Consider the following 14,640-nt stretch of genomic DNA (forward strand, 5'->3'; position numbering starts at 1 on the left):
CGGTGGAGTGCACAAGGTGGAGGAGGAAGGCCAAAGCTGTTGGGAAAGCAAGTCAGGCCTAAGGCCAAAAGTCATTAGCCTGGAACCCTGGGCCCCATTCCCTCAGATGCTGCTTTTGCTGTCTCCTGATTCAGGTTAGGGAATGGGAATTTTCTGGACAACCTTCTACAGGAGCAAAGTACACAGAGATAACGCTGCCGTTCTGCGATAAAGTCAGAGGGTTCCAACCCTGCATTCTTCCTTGGCCTCTGTCTCAGGTAGGGTCATGAAAAACAGCTGGCCTCTATTGCACGTTTCAGAGGCATGAATCTTCCCCGTGTCCCAGCCCACCAGCGCCACACTATGGCTCAGGGTGAGCACTGCAAGCGTTGCTGGCCTAATGGATAGGATAGGGGAGGGGAGGGGACAGGGACTGGAATAGGGGCTCCAAAGGGACATTAAGGTACAGGTACTACACACTTGGTGCTGGTGAAGCCAGAGACTGGACGCCACCCGGTCAGCACATCTCCCTTCTTGACGAAGCCACCGTTCATGGCCAAGTTTACACGAAGGTCAACATCCTGTAAGGCATCCTTACACAGCACAGGGAAGCCTTCTGGGGATTGCGTGTCACGGCAATAGTAGCAGCGGAGGGCAACGGTACCTGGCCACTTGTTGAGCACTCCTACCAGACTCGGTGAGCATGATAATGGCCCAATGCAGCAGAAGGAGGCCTCCACAGTGCCCACTGCGGCAGATTCTGTGGGGTTGCTGGTAATGGGAGCCAGGCGGCGTAGTTCTTGAGTAACTCCAAGTGATAGATGGCAGCCTCTGCCTCTCGGGCAATTTAGTTCTTCTACAAACTCTGACATATGTATTATATTACTTTTATAGAAAAGAGTCCACAGAATGGATTTTCTTTGACAAACACGTATTTCTGTCTGTCATAGTAACACAGATGGACTTCAGCCTCAGGGCTCACAAAAAAGACTTTGTCCTGATATTCTGTATTTACTAAGTACTTAGTGTTCGGACCATGTGATGGTCTTGATTTTTTTCTTTTCTTTTCTGTTCTTTCTTTCTTTCTTTTTTTTGGGGGGGGGATTCTGTTTATAAAGCAGACGAAACATATAAGTTCTCAATAAAATAAATCCTCACTGAACAAGAGAAACATTGTTCTAGTTATCAGACATGTCTGCAGTTGCCTAGAATAAGCAAAAGCATGAGGAAAGAGTTACCTGCCATGCACAAAGACAGAAAAAAAACTTGTCTTAACAAGTTGCAGCTTGACAACAACTGTAGTTGTCAACAAGTGGTCCAATGGCAAGCCCTAGAAATTATTGCATTTTCTGGTATTTTTTTTTTATGTTTGGCCATACTATTGGCAGTGAAACGGTATATTTGTTGGAAATATCTCCTTGTAAAGCATCCATTTTTTTCCTAAGAAATATAGCGGCTCATCCAGAAACAGACACATACACAACCCAAACACACACACACACACACACACACACACACACACACACACATATGACACATATAATCCCCCCACATACACACACATACACACAAACACACACACAAACACAAACACAAAGCACACAGATGTCCTGAAGTCTATAATTTTTTTCTTCTCATAATCTAAATTTTCTATCTTCCATTCCAGTCTTTGTTCCATTTTGAACTAATTTTTGTACAATGTGAGAGATACACCAATAGCTCAGTCTTTTTTCTGCATGTAGAGATCCAATCATGCAAGGTAAAATAAACACATATATTGGTGATAGAAATGTAAACTTGCCCAGCCAGCATGACTACCAGCAGGGAGATTCTTCAAATACTAAAAAACAGAACTAGAATATTATCCACCTATATTAAGCCTAGGTATGCTCACAAAATAATAGAAGACAGTATAAAATAAAAATAACTATATACTTACTCCTTTTTATTTTAACAATATTCACACTAGCAAAACTTGCTTATAACATCATGATTATAAGGAAGATTATTTATTCAGAAGATAAATATCCTCCATTTCCTTTTATATAAAAACATGTATTTTTTTTAAATTGCATTATAAAAGAAGGGAAACTATTTGGAGAGAGAAAAGAGATCACTGTGATCATGGAAGAAAAAAAATAACCACAGAATTTATACAGCTACTTGTGCTGGAAGGTAGAAAAGTTCTTTTGAATAGGGAAAATAGATAGAGAGAAAGAGATACAATGGTGTTAAGAAGAAAAGGGAAAGCCAGTACAGCAGGATTAAAGGGAGAAGCCAATGCCAGAGTAGGGTGAAGGAAGAACAACCAACACAGAAGACGTTTTGAAAATCTGTATGGAAATGGACAATGGTAGAAGATTCCTAAAATACATATGTGTATGAAAGGGATTTACATGGAGTCACAATACGTTTGAGGAGACAATTTTCCAGCTAGGAAATGTACACCATCAAGTAAAACCTGCAATGTTAGGCATGACTTACATCTTGTTGACACTGTTGAATTAGCCAAGAAAATGAGACTATGAATCTGTTAAAGTAACAGCTATAAAATGACTCCTATTGATGAACTTCTATACCCCCAGGTCAATGCATCACTTAGCTACAAACTAACAAGATTCTTGCAGGAGTTCATAATGCAGAGAAATTCAGAATTAGATTATGGGCAGAAGGAGAGTCTCTGGAGATCTCAGCCCTCAATGGGCCCTCAATCTCAGCCCTCATCAAACCTCCCCATTGAAGCTCAGGAATCTATGTGAAGAAGACGGGGAAAGTTTGTAAAAACCAGAGCTTGCGGATGATTAGACAGAAACATCATTTTCTACAAATAGATCTCACGCACATATGAACTCGCAGAGACTGTGACAACATGAAGAAGATCTCCACAAGACAAACTGGAAAAAAATTCAAGCACCAAGAAGGGGAAATGGACCAAAGAGCCCACTCGTACTCAAGACATTATTTGCAATGGATATGTGTTGGAAAAGAAAAGAAAAATTTTTTCTCTGATGGAATGACACTGGCATCAACCATACTCCAGTGTATGCTATACCCAGGAGCAGTTTACCAGCACAAAGTGGACTCCATTTTTGTTTGTGTTCCTGTTCTGTTTAGTCTTACTAGATTTTGTGGTTTCATTTTTATCTCAGTTGTTTGGAAAGAGAACAGGAAAGAGTATGATGTTGGGCTTGTAGAGAAGAGAGGAGAGTCTGAGAGGAGGAGTTGGGAAAGAATAAGGAATATGGTCAAACATCTTGTATGCAAAGGTTTCTTAATAAACAAGTAAAAGTAAAAAAAATTAGTCTTATAATTTGTAAATGGTATCTGACTTATATTAGTTTGTGGAAAATCACTAGGATTCATGTAAATTTGAAAGCAGTTTTACTTTTGTTGTCCAGAGATGTTGAGATGTCTGAACACTGAAATGGCTCATTGATAGGAATAGTGATATATATATATATATATATATATATATATATATATATATATATATATAAAATCCTGTGTGTGATCTCACACATACAAACAAACCTAATGAAGGAGAAAAACAGATTAATATATGGCATTAAAAGAGAAGGGAAGCTATTTGGGAAGAGAAAGGAGATTGGTGGAGGTAGAAATAGGGTAAGGGAAGATAACAGAGTAATATATATGATAAAGATTACTATGTTAATATATGAAACTATCTGAATTTTATGTTTATGGAACTAACATATATGATTTCTACTGCACAAACTGAACAAGAGAACAATCTTTTGCAAAGGAGAAGCATTAATTGAACTTGCAAAGATAATTTTCCTGTAGTTAGTGATTTAGCACTGGGAAGGACAATATGGTTTTTATGGTTGCAAGAAACCATAATCTAATTTCGCCAAGATTTTTATTTAATCAGAAATGTGTTATCACTTTTAATCCCCCTCTATTCCATTTGAATTACATTAGAAATATTCTATGGGCGGTTCTACAAACAGCTCATCCCATATACTACTGGTCACCTGCATTGTTTAAATCACCTTATCATTAGTCCCAAGAGTCAACTAAGGGGTTATTTTTACAGAATATTGTAATCTGACATTGCTGAGTATAAATCATTCACCACAGTCAGAGCTATTCATTTCACAGTAGACACTGTAAACGTAATTAGCATGTCAAGTTTGGTTCACCCAGTAAGAGGTAGGTTTCAAATATATAGATCTGTATAAAGAAGGCAGATGGGCCAAAAACTAACCTAATGTCTTCAACTTAAACTTTCACATTGTGAGGTCTGAAATCTACCTAAAACAATGGAAACCAGTTTCTCTTCATGTATCCCTACTGTGAGATTGTGAAGCTAAAATCTAGATAGTCTATCATACTATCTGAGACTGCAAAGCTTTGTGTTGTTCTTATAAATACCAGGATATAAACCTCATCAGGGTTGACTACACTCCATTTCCTTGGTAGAGCAGACCACATTGGCAGTGTGTGTGTGTATATATATATATAGAGAGAGCCAGATGTTGACTTCCAAAGATGTCTTTAATGTCATTGCATTTTGGTTCTTTCTCTTTCCCCGAGGTACTCATTCAAAAGCTATCTTGCATCCCCCTTCACTTTCAGGTTAATGTGTCATACACAAGCAATCAATTCTTGGAACCAAGTTGTAAGCAACTGGTCATAATTTTCTGTGAAAATTTTCTTGGAAACCCTTTATAGCTAGGCTGCTTAGTTATAGCACAGCTAAAGAAACTGAAGGACCAATACTCTTAACTCTTCTCCCAAAGGGCAAGTTCAATACCATGTTCATAGCTAGTGAAACTTAGCATCAAGGACATGGCATCTTGAACTCTAGGAAAACCACTGTCTGATGCATAAATTTATTTGGTCTTTAGAAAGTCCATGAAGGGACACACTGGATTGGTGAAATAACGTGTGTGATTCTTCAATTTATAAGAGAAGAAAGGACATTTCAGAAGTGTAAGAAAAAAAGGGGCTTTTTCATTTTTGGTATTAATGAATAAAGACATACAGATTCAAATATTTAAATTAATGTCATGGCATGACCATATGTAATACAGATAGTGAGTTAACAGGTTGATTGACAAAGGTCCACATAATCAGACACATTTACATATGAAAATCATATACCTATAAAAAATGAAAGAACATATAGAACCATAACTTGCTTTCAAATCAGTAGGCTATGAATAATAGGCATTTGTACCTGTGAAAGTGGAAACATGGAACAAACAGAATTTTATGGTTGTTATCAAATTGCTCAAAGATGTGCTTTTTTTTTATTTTTAGAATTCCTGACTTAAACAGAATTATTTCATGCTTTTTACATCCATTGTAGAGGTGCAATTTTATGATCTTCTTTACATGTCTCAATGCTTATCTACTTCAGCTACTTTTTAAGTTTCAGGACAAACATGGCCCTGTTTGTTTATTTGTTTGTTTATTTATATTTATTTATTTTGTGCAACACCCTGTAACAACTACTTAGCTTATAAGTGATTTAATGAATAAATAATTAGTATATAAAACTGATTCCTTATGATTAAGGGAATTTCTATAATTAGGAACAAGGATGATTCATTTAAGGAAGGCCCAGTTATAATTCCAGTTTTCATCCGATAAACTGTTACAATATCTGTCTCTGTTTTAAGACTTAAGGATAGCCTGAATCGAAAATGCTGACTCTCATTTTCCTTGTACACAATGCTAAACTGTGGGGCGGGGTAATGATTTTTAGAAGGAGAAGCTGACAATATACTTATGTTTATTTTTCCCAATAACTTATGTGGGGAGTGTTTCAGTAGCCATTCTGACACTTTTAACATTTATATTACCCTTTCTTAAAACCTAGCATCACCCTAGCATCACTATTTATTTTTAATAATGGTCGTTAATACTATTTGAATTGTATGCAGACATATATACATTTCTTCTCTGAATTTCCCCTGGTGAATATAAAATTATGTGTGTGATGTTTTCAGTACTTTCCACTGTGAGAGAATCAATACTGAATTTTATTCTGTTTCTTTGTATTATCTAATAAGGAGAAATACTTTCCCTACATTTAGAGTGTGTACATTTATATCTGTATTTATATATTAAATACTTGCTAGTAAAATAAAGATATTGTAAAACATAATAAAACATGTCTTAGGAAGCCTACATAAGATAAATGCATTTTGATTTAGTTAGATATAAAAGCCACAGACTAAACGATTTAATATCTCTTTTTCTTTCGGGCCAAATTCAATTTCAGATTCAGATTAGCTAACATTTACTTCATGCCTACAGTGTATCCGCCTCTTAGGGAAACAATTTTGCATGTATTACTTTGTATAAAACCCAGATTCTTCAATGCAGAAAGAGGGGGCAAGAGAAGCTGGAAATTCAAGAAGACTTGGAAATGAGCCAGAGAGAGGACTTGCAAACAAGAGTCTATGAGCCTATGTAAGACAAGACAGTTGCTTACTTTAAATGCATTGTTAGTACTATACACTCAACATAATATGAAGGGTTTCCTATAGCCTACCTGTTGGTAAAATGCTGAAAGCTTTAATTTGACATAGCAAAGGCAAGCACATTGATGTTCATTGTTTCTACATAATATAGACCTGAAGATCATTGCCAGAGACATTAGGAAAACAAAAGAAATAAAAACCATCGAAATCAGACAGTTATCATCTTGTTTTCAATATTGAAAGCAAGATATTGGTCTTATTCTCAAGTGACATGATTCAAATATATATTAAAATAACAAAATGCTATAAAACATCTTAGAATCTATAAGTAATTAAAAAAGTGTGCAACTGACATAATATTAGGGTTGTTCTTTACACTAATAATTTGAATAGGAAATAAAAATTGTTTAATATATTATAGTACACAAATTAAATAGTATTTAGGAATAAATTGAACTAAGAGTAAATTAGTTATCCATATTGATAAATGAAATTGCATTAAACACAAACAAAAGAAGATGAATTCCATATTTCTGAATTTAGCAACAATCTTGTTATATTTTTGAAATACCTAGGTATTTGAAATATTGTATGTCTGAATGCCAATTATTTTTTTCATTAATAAAAATATTGCAGATTCGACATATTCAAATTAATCATGAGACTGGAAAAATTTTTTCCATGTGGCCTTTTCGATTGTGCTTAGAAGGAGAGGTATTTGTGAAATACTTGTGGTAACTTACTTAGAATCAGTCAGAAATTTTCTGTATTCACTATAACTTTGTATATATACATAAACATATATATTATCAAAAATATATTTCTAAAATAAATGCCACCACCTTTTCAAAAATGTAAGCAATCGTGTAGCAAATAATGTACAGTAAAAGTATGTACTATAGACAAGATATGGGTGTGTCTCTCCGAATCTTGTCATATCCAGTTCCTTCAGGTGAGGATAAACTTCATCAGCAGGTGTGGGAATGTATGTTCTACTCCTTGCACCTCACCATCACAAAGTTTTCAAGCCTATTTTCCATTCCCTGTAAATCTCTTGTGGTAAACAGTCCATTATCTTTTACCACACGTATCCTGAAAATTTCACACCCATGTTTCTTACTCAGTCTTGGGCTTCCTAAATGAGTCCTCTTAATTTATTATTTCGCAAGCATACAGAACAGTGTTTGCCTCAGATCTATTACAGGCCAGCTCATCTTCCTTTAATTTTATTGAGTATTTCAATCTCTTTCCTGAATCCAAATCCTACTTGGACTGGATTTGACATTATGTTTTCATTTAAGCTTTAGATCCTTAATCTTATTACTTCCTGTTTTCCTAAAACTGGAGTGACTAAGCTCCTTAGGAGAGCAGGAGCAGATTCTGCACAAAGCCGTTTAGCTACATTTACTCTGCTCTTCAGTTGAACCCTTTCCCTAGAATTTTATCCCTTAAAAAACATCTGGGAAATTAAAAAGTTCAAAAGCAAGGCCTTGTTAGGGGTGTGGCACTGCTGGGACATCTCACTGCTCTTTGGCTTACTCTGTCTTGTCTATAAGAAAGACATACAAGCACATCATACGTAGTCAGCAGTTTGGTTTCTCCATTTGGTGTTTTGCTGTTTTAAGAAGTCCCTGCAAGGATTTTGAACAAAAAAAAAAAGAGAAATATTAACTTTCTTTTGTAATAGAGATGCTTTATCTGAGAAGTGGTAAATCATTTGTTCCAAAATAAACTGTTCCTTAAGAGAAGATCCTTAATTCAAATTCAGATCTGGTGGACACCCATCTTTGGCTTTATGAACTTTACATATAATCTGAAAGCTCCAGGAAGGCCTGAGAAATGTTTGAGTTGGCCCAAGCACTCTTGTTCCAGCTAGACTACAGGATCGAGGGTGAATCTCTTGAATTCATGCACTCCTGGAGGGTCTGCTCAGGGGCTAGTGTAATATGTGAAACGATCCTGAAAAAGGCATGAGAATTCTCTCTCTCTCTCTCTCTCTCTCTCTCTCTCTCTCTCTCTCTCTCTCCCCCTCCCTCTTTGAGTGTGTGTGTGTGTGTGTGTGTGTGTGTGTGTGTGTGTGTGTGTGTGTATTTTCCCAAGTAAAACTAACTCCTATATTGCTAAGGAATTAGGGCCAATGAATTGCTTTCTATTTCTAAAGAAACCACACAAATGTAATTCCTTTATTTTGCAGTTGCTCCTCTATTAAACCACTGTTCCTTCCACTCCTGGGAGTTTGTAAGCCAGAAGCAATTGTTTCTCTGCTGATCAGGTCTCATTTGTCACTTTGCAGACAGGCACTTCTATTTGCTTATAATACAACCAAAATAATTAGCTGTTTACCTGCCAGGTTGCTGATGATTACGTACAACAAATGACCACAATGAATAAATTCAGACATTGCTGAAAGAAAAAGGCTAGGTAATTAGGCAAGACTTTGGCCATTGATGTTCACCTAAGACTGAGAGTCTGAACCTCAGAATTTGCATCTATGATTAGAAGGGACTTGCCTGGTTTCTTTTGCCATGTCTGGCAGACTCAGGCAAACCGGATATCATTTGCAACTCTGCCATTTAAAGCCACGTGATTAGTGGATTTCTAAAACTCTGTGAAAGATAGTTAATGCATAGGTTGTTTTAAGGATAAAACGAGGCAAGGTATACAAATCAGCCAAAGACACATTAGTGTCTTAAGGCATTGTCCTTTCTCTACTTGCCTTCACGTTTATATTACAGACACTTGAGGATCACTCAATTCTGAGAACTTTAATTTGCCTATCTGTTAGTATTTTTAAGTCTATAATTGTATTAAGGATAAAAAAGATCACACATGTACCGTTCCTAGCATTCAGCAGTCTCTTGCAAATGATTATTTAAAGCATTCTCTGAAGATAATGCTACATGTATACAGGTTTTGCAGCTATTGACAATGATAGCAGTGTTGATGAGAAAATATTCTTGGAAGTTGCCTCTACTAATAGTTGTCTTACAAAACACCTCTTTCCTTGGTCACATATTTCATCATTCTACCAAAATAACCAGAGAGTAGTCTGCAATTCTCTAATCACATAAGATGGATTGGAGCTCTAATCCAAACTTCATCTACTTGCCTCTCAGTGACTGCTGCTGTAATTCTTTGCCCGTGACTGGTGATTATCGTCAGTTCTGGATATCCATAATTGCCTTGTTTTCTGCTCTATTGCAAATGCAAAAACATTTTCCATTCATTTCTCAAGATGATCTTTAAAAATTAAATATGATGTTCAACAGCGTGGTCTATTGCTTTCTGATTCACGGATGCCTGTAACAGTCACTCTGCTTGCCTTACCAACAAACAGGAAAGAAGAACCTACTGTGTGACAGGTACTCTTAGCACCTTAGCAAGTGTCACATGATTCACATGCCACCCCAAGGAATATATACTACTATCCCTTTTCATTTAATTATTTCTGTGTCAAGACACTGGACTCTAGTCTGTTTTTCTCTGATTTGACAAAAAACCAACAGACTCAAAATTTGAATGCTTGGGCAACAGTAACTGTTCATCATGGCAAGGAAAAACATCCCATTCAAACCAAGTCAGGAGTCGCTCCACTTCCCTCCACTACTAAGTTTCCCAGAAAGTGTGAAAAGGACAAGATAGAAGCTCACACCCAGTACGTACCTCATAGCATCTTAAGGCTGAGGTCTCCTGGACAGCCTGGGAGCGAGTGTTCCTCTGTCCATGCTGACTGCTGTGTGGAAGTTCTTGTCTGAAGGAGGTTCTTTTATACTTAAAGGAAAAGTGAGAGCTATGTACATGCTTGACTTAAATGTGGTTTGTTTAAACTTGATTGATATTTTTCTGTTTCTTCAGGCACAATCTCATGCAGATTGAGTTGGCTTTAGGTGTTCCAGGAAGCTGAGACCAGTCTTAAACTCAGGATGCATCTACTCTCATCTGCCTCTAGTTCCTAATCGCTAAGGTTACTGGCAGTCACCATCAAGCCTGGCTGTTAGCAGCTAAATTTAAATTTTTGACTTTGCTTCTTCCTTTTGCTTTACTGTTACTTTTCCTCCTACATGCACACCTTAGTTTTTACATTTCAAAGATAGGAACGATTACAGCATTCTCCCAGGTAAGACTTCGGAGAAAAGAAACATGAGGCACATGGTTTGGTTCTGAGTTGTTATTGCCCCTACAATAACATGGTGTTTCTTTGCAAGAGTTGCTGACTAGCCCATTTCATTGTCAAGAATTACTCTTCTTGTCTCCTCTCACTTTGTTAAGTGAAGACGACTTGTCACCTCTCCCCTAGGTCTCTTTTCTTTCTTTCTTCCTTCCTTCCTTCCTTTCTTCCTTCCTTCCTTTCTTTCTTTCTTTCTTTCTTTCTTTCTTTCTTTCTTTCTTTCTTTCCTTCCTTCCTTTCTTCCTTCTCTCTCTCTTTCTTTCTTTCTTTCTTTCTTTCTTTCTTTCTTTCTTTCTTTCTTTCTTTCTTAAGATAGAGGCAAAGCAAAGGAAGATTCATAACCAGAAACTATATTGCTTCTAAATGTCAGTTAGTGACATTTTCTCAGGAGAATCCACCCTTCTGCATACTCCCAAAGAACATTATTGCAGAGGAGAAGCAACTTAAGGATAGAGGCAAAGTTGGTGTTGATATTTCTGATGAGTGGACTAGTATTGCCTTTAAAGAAAAAAGCATTTGTGAGTTTTGTAGGCAGGAAAGAAACTGAATGCAGCTGCTCTTTCTTTTTCTGATCGTTCGTTGCACATTGGGTTTTACCAATCTTATATTTACCCATTAGTGAAGAGTTTCTTTAACCTTTATGAAATAATTACAAATAGATTTTAAGCATTTAAAAATACTTGAGGATAACTTGTGGGCAGGGATTATTCTATTTGATTCTGTAAGAGAAGTGTGGGATACATGTAATAAGCACTTTTAACCGAAAAAGGTCATGCTCACCTAAAGGTGATGTGTACCCCTGAGAATAGAGAAGAGGTCCAGAAAACCTACAAACTTGCTCACCTAGTGTTTGCTTAGAACTAACCCTCCTCTCCTCTGACAGAACTGATTGTCTTTTTACATGCACTGAGTCCAGATTTATTTATACTAGGAAACTAAAATTAGACTCTTTTTGCAGTATTCCACCTTAAAGCTTGTAATTAATAAAAACAAATACTTTTGAGCACTTAATGGTTAAGCAATACTTACTAATTGCATTGAAGATTGCTTCCCATACATATAATCACCATAGAAACTCAATCTCCATTTTACATAAAAAAGGTTAGAGGTAGAGTGTGATTCTATATACTGATCAACATGACCAGGACTTGATCTCAGGTACTGTGCATCTTCACAGTCTTCCTTTTGTATACGTTTATACCGCATAAGTCATACCATTCTTGAACAAATATATTGCTGCTAAATGTGAAAATATAGGTCTCTAATTCTTGACAGACTCATGTATAAACTGCAGATTATCTCCACCTTTTAGGTCTCAAATGAACTCATAAGTGAAGTCAAACTATGGAGGGTCAGGCTCATTATAAATAGTGTACAGATGTTTGTCTTAACAACTAATGCCTGGTCTCTGTTAGAAAAAAAGTCTTGACAGATTGTGTGACATTACACTTGTCATTTTAGGTTATGAGGATAAGACTCCAATAAAGAATGGAGCATGAATGGGATCTCAAACTGTAGGTGTAAAAGAGTATTATCACTAGGAGGTGTGAGGGTACTTTCTATGGTATACTTCTTGGCCTTTATGGGAAGTCTTTACACAAGAATAATTCTATTAAAGGCTTCATTTGACAGCAAGGGCTGTCTTGGCTTGAACCTCTTTGTGGCACTGGGAAAAAGTTATAGTGAACACATCAAGTTATTTATTGAGGGAATGGTGGCACACACCTTTAACCCCAGCATTCAGGAGGCAGAGACTGGTAGATTTCTAAGTTTGAGAATAGGCTCTAGGCAGCAAGTACCAGCATACACAGGGCTACTCTGAGAAACAAAATAAAACAAAATAAGTTATTTATTAAATTGGATTAATAACCTTCCATAGGCTAAGATACATGTATTTGTGAATATGGGTGCATTTCTCAACTTACACATGAGAAAATCCTGTCTCACAGGCAACTTGTGAGTCACTCACTGGCCTATGAAAGAGCACATAACCTCTGAGTTGTATTTCATTGAGTTTTTTTCCACCTAGGTTTCCCTGTTATTACAGCAGACCCTGTAGGAAACATGGGATGGCCTGGAAAACATTTGTGACAAAAATGTGAGGAAACATTTTTGGAAACAAAAAGTTTATCAGTGCTTTTGTGAATGGTACATTAGGAAAAGTCAGTGTGAGATAAATATTTATGGTCTGCAGGCACTAAGCACAGCTGTTGCATGATGGAAATTCAGGAATCGCCAGCCTCTAGGTGCTTAAAGCTTTGCTATAGCAAATAAATACAAGTCAGACATGACGGCTCAGGCCTGTAATCCCAGCACTTAAAGAAGTAGGCACCCTATCTATACAGAAGGACTCTGTTTCACAAAATAGAGCTACACCAAATAAAGATGGAAAAGTTCAGAGTCATTCTTGTAGGTACTGGAAGAGGAACATATATGAAGCACTGTAAGAAGGAAATGGATTATACACTTGGTCTCAAAAAGAAATGTATGAAATCTTAGTTTCAATCACGACATGTAGCTTTTGTGAATCGTATGCACTGTGATGATACTTGTCAAACCCTAAGTTTATCTTTCTATGGACTAAAAATAATACAGTTTTCAACTTATTCTCCTAACCGTGTCCCAAACATGTGGTCTGCAACTTCCCTAGAAAGTATGATAGGGTTGACTATATTATGAGGAGCCCCCAAATAGTTTTCACTGCACCTTTTATTTTTTTTCTCTGAAAAATCCCTCCTTTTATTAACGTCCACACATCTATCTATGTTAAAAATCACATAACAAGGCATGTCTCTTTTCAAAAGGGTTGCTTCTTAGATGGGTTTTGAAAGATTAAAAATGAAGCGCAAATCTGGGAATGTTACAAAGAGAGGGAACAGAACAAACAAGAAACAGAAACAAACTGTCTTTTGTGTTTGAGGACCCAGATGAATAACTTCAGAAGGACTAGTGTGGGCTAATGATCTCAAATTTCTATGTCCTAAACAAATAAGTAGACTAGTTCCTGAATTTTATCAGGGCTAAGAGTTTGGTACAGGAGGACCACATGACAGGAGGAGTATTTACATAAATATAACTCCTAATCTAAGGAGAAAATACATTGTCTTAAAGCAGGCCATCTAAGATTACATGGGGGGCCACTAGATAGGTAGCTTTTAATTTCAGTGTATTTATTTACATGCATATTAGAACAATATGATATGTTAAGGTCTATAATTTTATGGGTGTTAGGATTTAGAATGAAGCTATAACAATAAGCCAGAATGAGAATAGACTAAAAAGAAAATATTGAAGATTAGTGACCAGACAGTTTACATACTGTAAATATAGAAAAGAAGGGGAAGCACAAAATTTACAAAAAAGATGGATTGCTAATTGCATAACTCCAAGAGAGCTGGAAGAGTTTCCAGGACAAAACAAAGAGGGAAGCTAATAGAGAGGAAAGGAGTGAAAGGGGACCAGAAAGGAGAAGGAATACAAAGTGGTGTCTAATCTAAGAAGTCATCTTGATTAGATTTGGCAAAAAGTAAAGTACACAGCCTTTGGGCACTCCTGGAAGGGACTTTCTTGATCAGATTGTTTTGACTCTCCCTAATTGTGTGCAGCACCTTCAGGGTGACAGTGTAGATTAAAGGACAGGGGAGGAAGGAAGTTGTTGGGTAACCAGTTTGTCTTCATTCTCACTGGCAAGTCCATCTATCCTGCTGCTGTGGCATTCCATAGCTGATATTAGAACCAGCTTCTCAGACTTAAGTCACAGAATGAAATCCAGCATTTCCCCATGGGTGTTGGAGATCTTTAGCTCACAGTTGGCACTACTGAGACATATAGTCTCATAGATTATGCAACTGATGGACACTTTGGCATAGTGAGAACCACTGTTTGAATTTCCAGGTCATATCTTCTATATCTATCTATTCCCCCCTTTACTTGACTATTTATTTGTATTTAATGTGAGTTTTGCTGGCCAGTATGTAAGTGCTATGCTGTAGAGGTCAGAACAGGACATCTGATTCCCTGTAACCAGATTTACAGATG

General features: G+C 36.8%; 1 pseudogene; it reads right to left on the reverse strand.

Moving 5' to 3' along the window:
• Positions 1-437: 437 nt before the first annotated feature.
• Positions 438-14,640, reverse strand: part of Pkm-ps1 (pyruvate kinase M1/2, pseudogene 1) — a 32,048-nt pseudogene continuing 17,845 nt past the window's right edge.

The sequence above is a fragment of the Rattus norvegicus genome, chromosome 19 (assembly GCF_036323735.1).
Source record: "Rattus norvegicus strain BN/NHsdMcwi chromosome 19, GRCr8, whole genome shotgun sequence".
Classification (NCBI taxonomy): domain Eukaryota; kingdom Metazoa; phylum Chordata; class Mammalia; order Rodentia; family Muridae; genus Rattus; species Rattus norvegicus.